Source organism: Vollenhovia emeryi, unplaced genomic scaffold (genome assembly GCF_000949405.1).
Source record: "Vollenhovia emeryi isolate VEMERY1.0 unplaced genomic scaffold, V.emery_V1.0 DF939160.1, whole genome shotgun sequence".
Lineage (NCBI taxonomy): Eukaryota > Metazoa > Arthropoda > Insecta > Hymenoptera > Formicidae > Vollenhovia > Vollenhovia emeryi.
In genome coordinates this window covers 358,183-371,963 of record NW_011967206.1, presented here as the reverse complement: position 1 = coordinate 371,963, position 13,781 = coordinate 358,183, and the positions used below count along the sequence as shown (strand labels likewise).

At 42.7% G+C, this 13,781-nt stretch overlaps 1 protein-coding gene across 1 annotated transcript in view; it reads left to right on the top strand.

Annotated features, from left to right (window-relative positions):
• LOC105564691 (neurogenic locus Notch protein) overlaps window positions 1-13,781 on the top strand; it is a 291,723-nt gene that overhangs the window by 120,100 nt on the left and 157,842 nt on the right. The window lies entirely within an intron of this gene.

Here is a 13,781-nt window from a genome sequence, read left to right as displayed (position 1 = left end):
CGCCGATCGGCCTTTCGAAAATGCCCGAGTGCGTCCCGAGATGCGTCTCGACGCAGGCGGAGGAGGACGTGCCGGAGCAGTGTCGTTCGTTGGGTGTCTCCTTGTCGTAATTACCGATTGAGCACGGTCCACGGGACGCGAAATGCGTAACGACGCGAGGCAACGAGAAATTCATAGACTCGATTTCACGGTCCATTACTGATTTGCTCCTAATTCGGCGTTTCGTTACGTTGAAGATTACCTCCGTTCCGCTCGCCAAGTTTCCGGCATGCGATTGTGGCCCGATCGCGAGACGTATGGCAGCGACGAGGAATGTTGATGGAGGTAGCAGATATCGTTTCGGAGAAAGTTAAACGTTTTTTTATTCAATGCACAATCGCCCCGGAACAATTGTTGGAGGGTCGGTATGCGAGAGGGGATCGTCGGGCAACATCCGACTCGTATGTATCTACACGTACACACGACACGCGCGGAAAAATTTAAGTAACGCGAAAGGCGACGTTAACGAGATAACTTCTCGGAAGCTAGCGAGGATGAAAATGTGAGAATCGAAAGGTGGAAAATAAAAAGGGTGGATGGTTTCGCCTGGAATTCACACACGAGTGCCGATCAGCGGAGGATCGGAAAGATATAATAGAATCTCGCGGCAAGGGAGATATTTGACGAGAAAGAAAAGAGGGAGAAGAAAACTCACCGCGGAAAAGAAATGAGTTCGTCGAAAAACAGGTTTGAGTGGGGGGGACTTGGTGCCTCTGGCAATAGAGACTATAAATCCGCGCTTCGTTGAGATCGAGTCGAGATTAATCGAAGCCCGAGTCCGAGTTGACTGCGCCGGACCAGATAATGTCGCTGGTCCCTACATTATATTGAATTATATCGGTGCGACGTCGGTGCATCGCGTGTATGCGAGAGCGTGCGTGTATAAAGACGCTCCGTCTACTTTAAAGTCGCTTACCGTGAGTGGCGAGAAGGCGGCTTTGTCGGCGCATCGACAACGTTCGTTCCTCAGCTGGCGCGACTCGATATATTCATCTTCGTCCTGTCACCGATTTTCAGAGCTGCGCGAGCGAAAAGTAACTGCCGCAAAATGACAAATGGCAATTGCGTTGGCCGGTGAACTCATTTTGTAGAATTAAAATGCGTAACGTTTGTGTCAAATTCACGGAGTTGAATATTTTATCAAGACGGCGATCAGATGATTGAATTGTAATGATGGAAAGCCAAAAATTTCGGAGAATTCACATCAACACCGGTTTTTTAAATATTTTTTAAATTTACAATACATTAATTTATTATTTATAGATTTTTGAGAGAATTTTCTCTTAAAATTTACCCTGAAAGTCTTGAAACAACATGGCACTTTGTACAACTTTATGAGAGTTTTTTTGAAAGTTTACCATACACTTTACTGGTAAAATGTATGGTAAAATTTCAAAAAACTCATAAAATTCTTTGAAATGCCATTGTCCCATGATTACAATATTTTCAGGATAAATTTTAATAAAAACAGTGGATATATATACCATGTGTTGGTCGTCCGAACGGACACTCATGTGCAGTACGAATCGCGGACTGTCGGGCCTTAACTTAACAAATCCTGGCAATGGATTAATTAACTGTGCAAATAGTGTATTTAACTACCATCAAATCCCAGAGCAAACCTCCACAAAGGAAAGAAAGAAAGGAACCATCATATTCAAAAATACTAAATCCGATCCTGAAGTTTGGATTCGGGTCTTTAAATATCAAATATCAAAATTAAATATCAAAGATTACATATAATAAATATAGCGTTTCTCAAGATAATAGATAAGAATTAATCAATGCAAGCGGGACTTTGGTGTGTACGAAGATGGGACGAAAAGTGGACGTTCTGCCGTCGCCGACGTTGCACGGCAGCGTACGAACAAGTGGGGCCGCAAGTAACGTTCAATCGGGCCTAATAAAGACTTTGATGTGGCATACCTGACCGCCAGGTGGTGTCGGCTGGAGATACTATGCTATTAAATTGTTACGTAGGATCGGTACCCGGATACCGTAATGCCGCCGCCGTGACGCGAGGGCGAGGAGCGAGAAGTGGTAGGCGTCGTTTCACAAGCGCGAAATTTCGACGTGAAAATAATTAAATGCCGCGACACGCGAACCTCATCGCGGAATCTCATCGGGGCATCGTCGCTGGGCGCCGCCGTCGCCGCCGCGCTGGACCGAGACACCCATGAAACGCGGAGAATTTTCCCTCAACCGCGCCGTGGCCGGCGATCGATCCATGGGTATGCAAGAATGCGAGCGTGCGGGTTTTTTTTTTATCGTACGGACGACTGGCTCCTCGCTTCTTTCGCGAATTGCATAACCGGCGTATTTCTTCTCTCATTATCCCTCAAGCGTGACGAGCTAAACCCCTGAGCTGGAATTCTGCGACGCGATGCGAACAAATAAAGATATTACATACTTGGAAATCTATTTCCTGCTTTGACGTGCATTTTCTCAGATCTGCTTCGGATGGAATTCTGTTCTCTGGGAACGCTTTATGGGTCAATAATACGGGATAGGAAGGTAAAAATGAAAAGTATAAGAATTAGCTGAGGCCGTAGACAGAATATGTGTATCAACCGATGAGTGTAATCGATACTGGGTTAACGGATCCTAATGATCTTGCCTTTGTCCCGTCCTTCAAATAATAGTAGCAAATTGTTATGTGGCGAAGGAGCAAGTGGGTGAGAAAATGGATGGGGGGGACGTCTGCGCGTGCGTTCGGGACAGGATGTGATTTATGAAATAATCTCCCTGAAGTAGAATTTAATTGAGCGGAGGCGAGGCAAAACGAAGACCGGTGGTGTTCCTTAACCCCGGGATGGATTAACGGCGGATCTTGATCAAGCGCGGCCTCCGCAGCAATTTTGGGGCCTGCAACGGGTTGCGAATTGACCCGAAGAGGTCAAATTCCTCGGAGCTCCTAGCCGAAGCTCGCACCTGGCCTTTTCGCGAGAGGCGTCAGGAGCACATACACATATTTTGTGTTGGTGCTTCATTCTTACGGTACAGACACAATTACAATGTTTAAGAGCACTCTATAATTATTTCCATTTTTACATGCATTTGTATCGCGCGGTCCGTATCTTTATAAGAAATTATTTCCGTCAAGTTAATTCGATTTTCAAGAAACAGTTATTCTAAATTAACTGGCTAACAAAAAAAAAAGTAAGTCGGGCCTAAAAGTTCGGCTCGCGTTGTCACGTTTGAATCCTTGGTTTTTCTTAACTTTTTGCCTGAGAAAATTATCCAGACACGTACAAGGCGCTTTGTTACTTTCAAGAAGAGTAATGAAGAGATAAAGTTTCGTTCTTACGGCCTTGCTCGCTTTGTTGCTACGTGCCGCCGGCAATTTTAAAACGTCCTAAATCGCGTTTTATGTGTCGCGTGCCATCCGTAGCGAAGCTATTCGAGACTATTTTCCGCGGGATGGAAACCTAGACGAGAGGTCACGCCTGGGCCGTACAGCCGGTTGCAAAGCAGGAGTCGTTTCCTTGAAACTCGTACGGTGATGCGGGGAAAAAATAAGGATCTCGAGCGATTCAAAGAACCCGTTCCTCTGATAGCGGCCGATAACTACGTGACCGGCATGACGACGACAGACATTTTCGGTTTTCGCCGTGTAACACGTCGCCCTCGGTTGGGTCGTCAGACCACGCGATACTATGAAGGCTTGTCTACGTAGAGAGGGCACGAAGTAGGAGACCGATGTGTCCCGTACAATCTTATTATTCTCGTCTCACAGAAACCGAGACTCCGTTCTGCCGCGATCTAAAAGTTGTACTACGATCCTCCCGCGATACGCGTCCAGCTTTAAATAATAAACGAAAAGAAGTCACCGTGACAGAAGCGAAGTTGAGAATTTGAGTGGCAACATCGTTAATTTAAGGAAATTGAGAATTGGTGCTAAAGATTAACTCTAAATTTCTACAAGAATTCTTATCAAGTATTAGAAGAGAAAACAATGAGATTTCTGTAATTTCTTACATTGTCCCTTTCTAAAAATGAGATGTTACCGCAAATGTCGTTAATATCCAACAGTTGAGGCCCCCTTTCCGCGGTGCCGATTGGTTTTCTCGAAGCGCGGTGTGCTTCACGTCTCTTTTAGATTCGTAGTAAATGAAGATTTGCAATTTAGAAGTATACATTTGTATACACCATTGAGGTAAAATCTTAGTAATTAGAATATAAGTAACAACGATTTTTGTTTCGAAACATTTTCTTGATTAAACAGAATTAAAGTTTTAATTCAATCAATACCAATAAGTCCGCAGAATGACTCACAAAATGTAGTAACAGTCACCGAACAAAAAAACCAACGAATTCTCAACGTTCGTTGTTGTTTTTCTCTCGGCGCGGTGACGTACGATGTTTTTGCGTGCCATCGTGTACCTGAAGGTCGTTGCGCTATCACTCGCTCGCCGAACGTCGAGCCGGCAAGCAGTGGCGAGAGTCGCTCCGTGTATCGTATTACTTTCGCGTTATTGGTTTCCAAGACTCGATCGAGATGAATGCAGGGATAAATCGCTATTGATTTGCACACCTTTATCAGTAACAAGTAACGTTCCTTGATTAATTATTAAGTTTCTATAACTTGTAATGAGAAACGCATTGCACATTGAGACGGCTCTTTATCAACGTATACGTAGATATTTCACGACACTAACTCATCTAAAATATGAATGTAAACCGTGGTACTTTGTCGCGGTTTTATTTCATTTACGCACCGCGCTTTTAATTGTCTATTAAAGTGTGTAAATGAAATGTAACCGCGACAAAGTACCACGGTTTACATTACACCACGAAATTATCAATATCGCGTAATCTGTTCCATTTTCGGGAAAAGAGAGAAATTTGTACGACTTAATTAAAATTAGCTCGATTAACTGTTGCAATTAATAACAACTATTTATCGCTGGAAATTTTGTTCACGTAATTTATTTCGAGGATTAGATTGAATGACGGAAATTGTAAAATATCGTTTCGTCGCGAACTAATAACTACTTCTTTACCGCAGATTATGCTTTCGATGCTCGCGTTGCGTTTTATATCGCCAATTCAAAAGTGATTTATCCATTATCCTATTCTTCCGAATACAAAGTGTCTTTCGCGCTTTAAAAAGGAGATGAAGATGAATTTTTCTAGACTATTGTTCTTTGTTAGGAAAACAATGTTATAATTTTGTTACGCGCAGAATAAGTTTGTTGTGGATTTAAATTCTCGCCATTGCGAAATAGTGCCGAGATAAATATAAACGTGGATATAGGAATTTGATATCGCGCTTACTATTTCTTAGAACACGCCTCACGTTGACATTTCGCGCATCATCATTCGATATAGGTTTCTTTTTGTTGACATTAGTAGCTATCGTACGATTCCATATTTTATATAATAGGAAAATTTACGAAATTAATGATAGACTGAAAATTTTATACTCGAATATTGCTAATTTAATGAAATATTTTCAAGTTTGAAATTTGATAGAGAGATTAGAATTAACAAGTTTATGTAGTTTTATTCAACGGTATTTTTAATTTTTAACGTGATTTTAATTTTATAATTATACTGTCTTTGTATCTCCCATTTGTACCAATGTCAACGGAGAAATTTTCTTGCGCGTCTCAAAATAGTTACTTAATACTTCAGTTTCTCTTTACGAAGGACGATTCCGCAATGTCGCGTCGCATATAGTATATCTCACGGCCTAAACGACGGCATGGCCGGAATCAAGATTAAGAGCGATCATCACGTGACTCTGCGTAGCCTCGAACGTAACCGCGATTGCCCGACGTCGAAAAGGATTATGGTCGGCGATGAGCACGCGATTCAGCGCCATGCACTACTTGCATTCTCCGCGCCGCGTATACCGCGACAAGCCGAAAGAATCTCGTAGATCTGGTCGATGATCCCATCGAGATAGCATTTCCAGCGGCCGCGCAGCATCCTCGGCGGTTTCGCGGGGTAAGAGGAGCGCGCCAAGGGTGCGACAAGGATGCGAGTCATCCGAGCATCCGGAATAATTAGGAGAATTCTTGGCAAACCTCATCTATCACTCGCTGGCCGTTTCGAGTGGTTGTCGACAAACGTTTCCGCGTGCGCACAGTCAGGGCTTTAAACCGGTATCGTTCCGTTGAGTTTAGTTTTCGATTGACGATAAGAAATTGTTATCGCCTCCTCTTCGCGCCGACTTTCGAACATGAGGATTATTCTCGTGTACCGATGACGTGGACTCGCCCCGATTACACTCGCGCGAGAAAATAATCATTCCTCTCGACCTCGTGAAAATTGCGTCTCGCAAAAAATCAATCAACGCGCGCAATCTATGATTTACGCCTTATTAATACGTGTCATAATCGAGGATAAGTTCTACGTATTGTAGAAGCGAATCGAATGATTAACCGTAATAACATCGTCAGCCGAGTGTGTCGAATAGGAGAGACAAGTTCTCCCAAGGGCGAATTCTTTCGCCCTCCTTGAAGTTCTAATGATATATTCGCAACTGTAATCATTTGTCGCCCCATGTATATTCATGGGCAACGAGGAAATTATAAAGACGCACACCATGAGCATATATACTTATTTCCGTTCGGAGTGCCGCACACACTTTCTCTATCTGCTCTATCTACGGGAATAATTTATTTTCTGTACAAAGAAAAGCATTAAGGAATGAGTCTTTATTTTCCGTAAAAAGATAAGTTTTATTATTGCTGACATTTCAAACCGATCGCGATTTTTTACTTCGTCTTAATACGTGTCTTTTTCTCCTTAATGACAACAACAAAACTCTCTCTCTCTCTCTCTCTCTCTCTCTCTTTGTGTGATTTAAATTATAGCATATAGAAAATAGAAGTGTATAAAAAGTGCGTTTTTTTCTCGGTTACCGTATGCAAATGTCGGGCAGCAATTGACGCGAACATTATATCATAATATGCTTTCGATCACACAATCATTGCAGTGAGATTATCATCAAAGCGATAATTATTTGCTGCGGCAAGCCGTCCATTATCGTTACGGAATGTCGATCGCGCGCGTCGCGACTATTTATAACGCAAATCGAATATCGTAGGTGAGCTCGATAATCACACGATCGGGGGCCCAGCAAGGTCCGCCGGACTATCGCGCCAATCGACGATCCGTGTCGACTTCCACGTCGAGTGTGTGAAAACGGAAGCGCGCACGCGTCGCTTCAATGGAAAATGCAAATTGCACTTAACGACGCGGTGAGATATAATAGCGAGACGCTTGCGCAAGAAGTAAAAGTATCTCGCGATACGTATGCGCGTAGACTGTGGAGAACCGTCACTTGGCATCTTGTCGTGCGGCGTACTCCGCCGCTAATGCACGTTCATCAAGACGCGCGAGTTTGATTACGTGTGAATGAGATTGTAGCGCGGAGATATCTCAATTCTCCGCCGGGAAACAATTCTTGTACTGTAACTCGTGCTATCTGTAATTTATCTATTCACCGTATGCATATCTGCTGATATTTATTTCGCGAACTTCGTACGCGCAATACTTTTCTGGGGATGGCGCATCTCTCTCTGATATAATTTCAGGAACCTCGCATGTGAATTTTGAGTTTGCCAAAAAATATACTTAAAGCAGGTTAGAGAATAAATAAAAAGTTAAAGAAAGAGAAGCTAAAGTTAAAGATTCCCAAGGAAAATAAAAAAGTCAAGATGATGTCAATTTAATGTCATATTGACCACATTTATGTCATATTTTGGTCAATATGACATCAAATTGACGTCATCTTAGCTTTTACTTTTTCCTTGGGTTTATATCAAGCTTCACCTCGCATGTGAATTTGACAGTTTACGAAAAACTATATTCAAAGAAGGTTAGGGCTAATTTCACAAACGTCTGTTAACTGTTAAACAGAGTTTAATCGACTCCCTATCTTTTGCTATCTTATTGTCTAAGAAGAGACGGGGAATCAGTTAACCTTTGGTTAGCAGTTAACCGAAACTGGTCCTTAGACAATAAAATAAAAGTTAAAGAGAAGTTAAAGTTAAAGATTGATATCATGCTTCACCTCGCATGTGAATTTGACAGTTTACGAAAAACTATATTCAAAGAAGGTTAGAGAATAAATAAAAAGTTAAATAAAGAGATGTTAAACATCTAATTGAGTGAAGGAGAATGATACTGACAAAGTAACATTTAATAAAAAAATGAGCGACAATTTGGAAAAAGAATCAGAATATATTGAAACGATATCTACCAATTTAGTAAGAATAGATAAAGATGAAACGTAATATAAAAAATAATTATAATGTATAAATTAAGAAAAAATTTAACTATTAACTAACTTATTAAGAGAACGGAACCATCTACCCTAAAATGTAAAAATAAGGATAGTGCCAAATGATATATTGTTCTAGTTTTACAAAAATAAGTATTTTTGAACATTATTAATTTATTTTAATGATTTTGCTTATTTATTTTTAATTAGAAAAATTGCTAGGTTTCCATGAGGAAAATACCGCAATGAAATGCACGTAAAATTTTTCGGCTGCATATCGTAAACGTTACAACGAAATGATTGCACGGAGACGGAATTTCATTTTGTGGCTTTAATGGGGCAAACGTAATGATTATCGATTTTGACCAATTCAGACAATTAGGGCGGTGGGAAAGCGAGCGGGCGTGTGCGTATGCGTTCCATTAAGCCGCGTCAGCCCGCCGTTATGCTTCTTACTTTTGCGATGTATATCCGTTTACGTCACTCGGCCGGACATACGATACGCTCGGCGCGGAATTGTCGCGTCGAGCGCGCGATTAATCGACGCAAATTGAGGATTCTCGCGCGGCGAGCCGAAGGACCGTGCCGTGGCGGGCGCATCGATCCGCGACGAGGGTCTCGGCTTTGCTGTTTTACGCACCAGTTCTTACAGATATTCCGCGGCAATTTGTCCGCGAAAGATATTAAATGCGGAAGGTAATCACCGGCAACAACAACGCGAAACGGTAATCGTAAACTCTTCGCGAGGGTAAAATTGAGTAAGAAGTTTCGACCGAAGCGAGGCGCATAAGCGCATAATAGCGCGTAATAATAAACGTGCCGTAAAAAGACGGCCGGCGGTACGTTCGATTTACGTAAAAGCTCGTTGCACATTAAATGCGAGCATTATTGCGAAATCGCAGCTGGATTGTTACTGGATTTAAATTCAGCTCATGCGGAATTCATTCGTGCACGCGAGTTTGCACGCATCGCACGAGAGGGTCCGCGCGAGAACGAGGAGGCATTCTTCCTCGTGCAACTGCGATGGCAAAGACAAGCCATTTCCCTGTGATTTTCATCGACATTCACGAGCATTTATGTAACGTGTATAATGGGAACCGCACTTCCTGCTGTTACATTTCGCCGCGAATAGCGCGCAGTCTCCAGCCGGAACGAACCACCTGGTTTAAAACCTAGCTCGTCGCGGGGACGATTTATCGTGAATATCGCGATAACAGGTTTGGCCATTTACTTCGGAAACTAAACCGCAATTACTCATGTGTTTATAGACTCTGTCAAAACTCGGCCGTTTACGTTTCTACAATGGAGAAAGCGAAAGCGTTACATAAATCATCGAGATACATACATTGCGTTACCCTGCGGATCGAGCTTTCGATTATCGCGTTAACGCGTAACAATGCCGGATTGGAATATTGAGAATTAAATACCTATTGTATAAGCATTCTCGCGCGAAAGAGCCTTTCGCGCGTGAGAAATATGTCAGCAGCAAATAGGGTAACAAGAGCGAAAAGGGAGAAAGAGTTGGCGCTGTGTACGTGTCGTTGCCTTATCAGTCGTTTAAATCACTCGAGAAGTGTCAATAGCGGACGCGAGAGAGCACGAGGAAGCAGGTGTCCGCGTGACACCGTAATTCCTCGTTATATACGGAGCTGTAATCAAACATCGCATCGGCGACTGCAGAAAGGGTGGACATTATTAACCGAAGGGCACTTAATATTCTGTCGGGGGATCTTTTCATCGCGAAATTTGATGGCGTCGTAAAGATGATCGGAAACGAGCCGGTCGCGAAGATACACTCGAGTCCTCCTCTCCTTCCACGTCGACTCGAGTCGCTCTCGCGAATCCAATCTTCCCGCCACGCTTCAATTTGACGTCAATTAAATCGGCGGCGGTGGCGGCGCAAGTTAAATCGCGCTACGCAGACCCGTATCAATTTTCAGCGGCTAATGACAAAACGTCGTGACGGCGACCATCGGCAACCGGCAACGGGAGGCTCGTCGAGCGAGCATGCCGAGGCTCCGGCGATTTTTGTCGACGGTCTTTCGATTAATCCCGGCCCTCTCTCTCTCTCTCTCCCTCCCGTTCCTCTTTTTTCTTCATTCGTTTGCCGTTCGCAACATCGAAGGGAGAGCGCGCATTAAGGGACCCTCATGAAAAAGCGACTTTTTGTCGCGATGCACAAGCTGCCGCGAGTTTCTATGGGTATGGGCCGGACTCTTGAAAAATGGCCATAGATCGGTCTTCTTCCGTTCCCCTCCGACGTCATCTTCCCTCCTCCTTCGTAGAAGACGATTTCGTTTCTCCGTGGTGCTCGGTCTCTCGCGTGCGGTTTGCTCCCCTACCACGCCGCGCTCGCGACCGGCCGAAATAACCGGCCGTCGAAGCAAACGACGAAATTATGCCGCCGGCCAATCGTACCCGCTGCACTGTCCTACCTGATGTATAAAAAGCGACCGCGCTGCATACATCGCAGAAACTAGATTGGACAGGATCGTCGCGAATAAAGGAACGTATCTTCCAAGGGCGAAATGCAACTAGGGATCAATTATCCATGCCCTACGCAATGTTTTTTATGTACGGAAAAATTACTGATTTGAAGTCGATTGTGCTCAAGTGAAAAACGTCGAGGAAGGTGAAATAATCGTGTTTTTTCACAATGATTTACAGTGATTGCGAAGAATGCACACGGAGAGAATTTTCTCTTAAAATTTATCCTGAAAATCGTGAAATCGTGGGACAACGCGGCATTTCGAAGAATTTTATGAGAGTCTTGTGAAATTTTGTAACACATTTTATTAGATAGGCATATTTAGTGGAGGAAAGTCCCCTATTATGAGATAGCGGAGTTTCTGCTAAATTAATTGGCATCATCTGTGTTGGTTCCATCATGAATTTATTGCCCTTGGTTTGAAGTCTGATTAGTGGAAAATTGTTAGATCGTGCGAACGTTTCGAAAAATTTGTTATTGAATTTGGACGTTGAAAACCTGCTATCTCTCATAACAGAGGACTTTCCTCTATACAGTAAAATGTATGGTAAAATTTCAGAAAACTCTCATACAGTTGTTTAAAATGCCGCGATTACGCGACTTTCAGGGTAAGTTTTCGGAGAAAATTCTCTCAATGACACGTACAGTTAAAAAAAATCTACATTTGCCATGAAACCTCGTTTCACGATTTCGATTCTTTCGAGAAAACTCTTTTATATTTCGAGAGAAATACTCTTTTATATTTATACTTTAATGAAAACGTGTGCAAGTAACGTGCAGAAAGGCATTTCGCGGTCAATTAGCTCATAGAGTTGTCTTATTAACTTATAAATATCGCTACGAGAATGTCACGATCGCTATACGAACGTATCACCTCGCTTATCGCGAATTTACTCAAGTTGCTTCGTGACCGCGCCGTCAACGGCGGACTTTTATTTCGATTATGTGCCACGCGAGATGTTTATACTTGTCGATTAGACTTTATCGTGGCGATACGTACGGGCTTCCATCGATTACCTTCTCCATTAAGTCCGCACGATCGTGAGCCGGGGTGCTTCTCGCGCCGACATAAACGCGCTGCGCGTCGGGGCTAGGCCCGATCCTAGACGCTGAAGTCTTAATTGGCACGGGGATCTCGACGCTTATCGAATGACTAATTAATTAGGGTGGCCGGACAATAATTAATTGCGGGAGAAAAATCCGGCGTGATTCAGCGGCACTTCCTACCTCGGTTCGTCGCGTGCTTCATTATCCTTTATAACGGTGCAAGTTTGTAGCGTACGAAAGAATGGGATAGAGTTAAGGGGATCCTGAACTGGTAGCTAAACTTTGAAATCGTCGATAATTTAACGTTCTATATTGTCATTCAGTCTAGAGACCCTCTAATCAGAATCTGGCCGTATTACCGGTAAGGTTAGTGTTTCTCATTTTTCGTCAAATTCCCGCGAGAAAGATATGTATATGATATCGTGCTATCTCACGCTGCGTAAACGTATCGAAACTAATAATTTATCAAATTAGTATGGCTCATATGTGTTAAACACAAATTTCAAGAAATAAAGGACTAAGAGCCGTGACAGGGTGGTAGTGTCTAAATATTTTATTCTAAATTTATTGCGACAAAATATCACCTCGGCCGGGGTTTGAACCTGGACCTCCCACAATAAATTTAGAATAAAATATTTAGACACTACAACCCTGTCACGGCTCTTAGTCCTTTATTTCTTGAAACTAATAATTTACATATGTAATTCCCTTATCGCATTTTCTCTTCAAATTACGCGCGATATTCATCTCGACGGATCACCGTAGAAATGAACGATATGATTACGGATCGCGACAATTACTTGGGTTGCGTTCAGAAACATCACCCGAGTGCCCCAGTGTATCATTTTATCATTGTTTAACATACGGTGAGCAACAAGGATGAAATGATACACCGGGGCACTCGGGTAACGTTTCTGAACGCAGCCCTAAACGCGATTGATAAACGTTAATATCTTTCGTACGAGACGATCGAGATTCTCGTAGGAAATTTAAAACACCCGCCTCGCTTGACTGATTGTGAATCGCGCCGAATGATAGACTGTTTTTGACCGAGTTGTTTACGGCGCTCGGTATATAGCGCTACGTCGTTTCTTGGAATCGATGCTCGGTCTACGGCGCCCGGCAAAACAAGGTCACGCAGGATCATTCACGCGGCGACAATTGAATGAGTCGGTGCCCGCGCTGTTCCGCATGTCGTACTATATTCTTCCTCGATACGCGTTCGCGACAAGTACGGAAGGAGTACCGAGTGCAAATAGTCACTTTCGTGCAATCGTATATTTTTCGTGTTTCCTTCCCTGTCGCGTATGATTAATACCGTACACTGAGAAAAATGTCCGATTAAATATAATCGGATAATCCAATTACATGATAACAAACGGATATATCCGATTAAATTGTATATCCGATGAAAAATTTGATCGGTTTTTCAATCAAATTTCATCGGTAATTGCATTTCATCGGATAAATTTCATCGGATATATCCATAATTTAATCGGAAAACGTAATCGGAAAAATTAACCATCGGACATACTATTTAATTGGTTTATCCGATGAAAATTTTTCTCAGTGTAGTGTTATACAAAGTACCACGAGGTCTCGATCGTCCCACGAGGTTTGGTCAATTATGTCACGAGATTCAGTCAATCGTGCCACGAAACGTAAGTACACATTTCACATGAGATTGATTACGAGCAATTAAATATTGTACGAACGATTCCTTTTTATATTTGGTAGAAAATTTATTTATTCATTACACGTGAGTACGCGCGAGTTAAATCGCGCGTCGTAAGTTTGTCAGCAAGTTTCAAAGAAAACGAAATTTATGAAGAAATGAATTTCTGATTATTTTCTGGTATATCATTGAGGAATATCGAATTGACGGAAGAATATTCTTCGGCTCCACCTTCCGAATGATTACGGCGGTGTAAAACGTATTCTGAGGGGGGGGGGAGAGGGGGGGGTGCAATT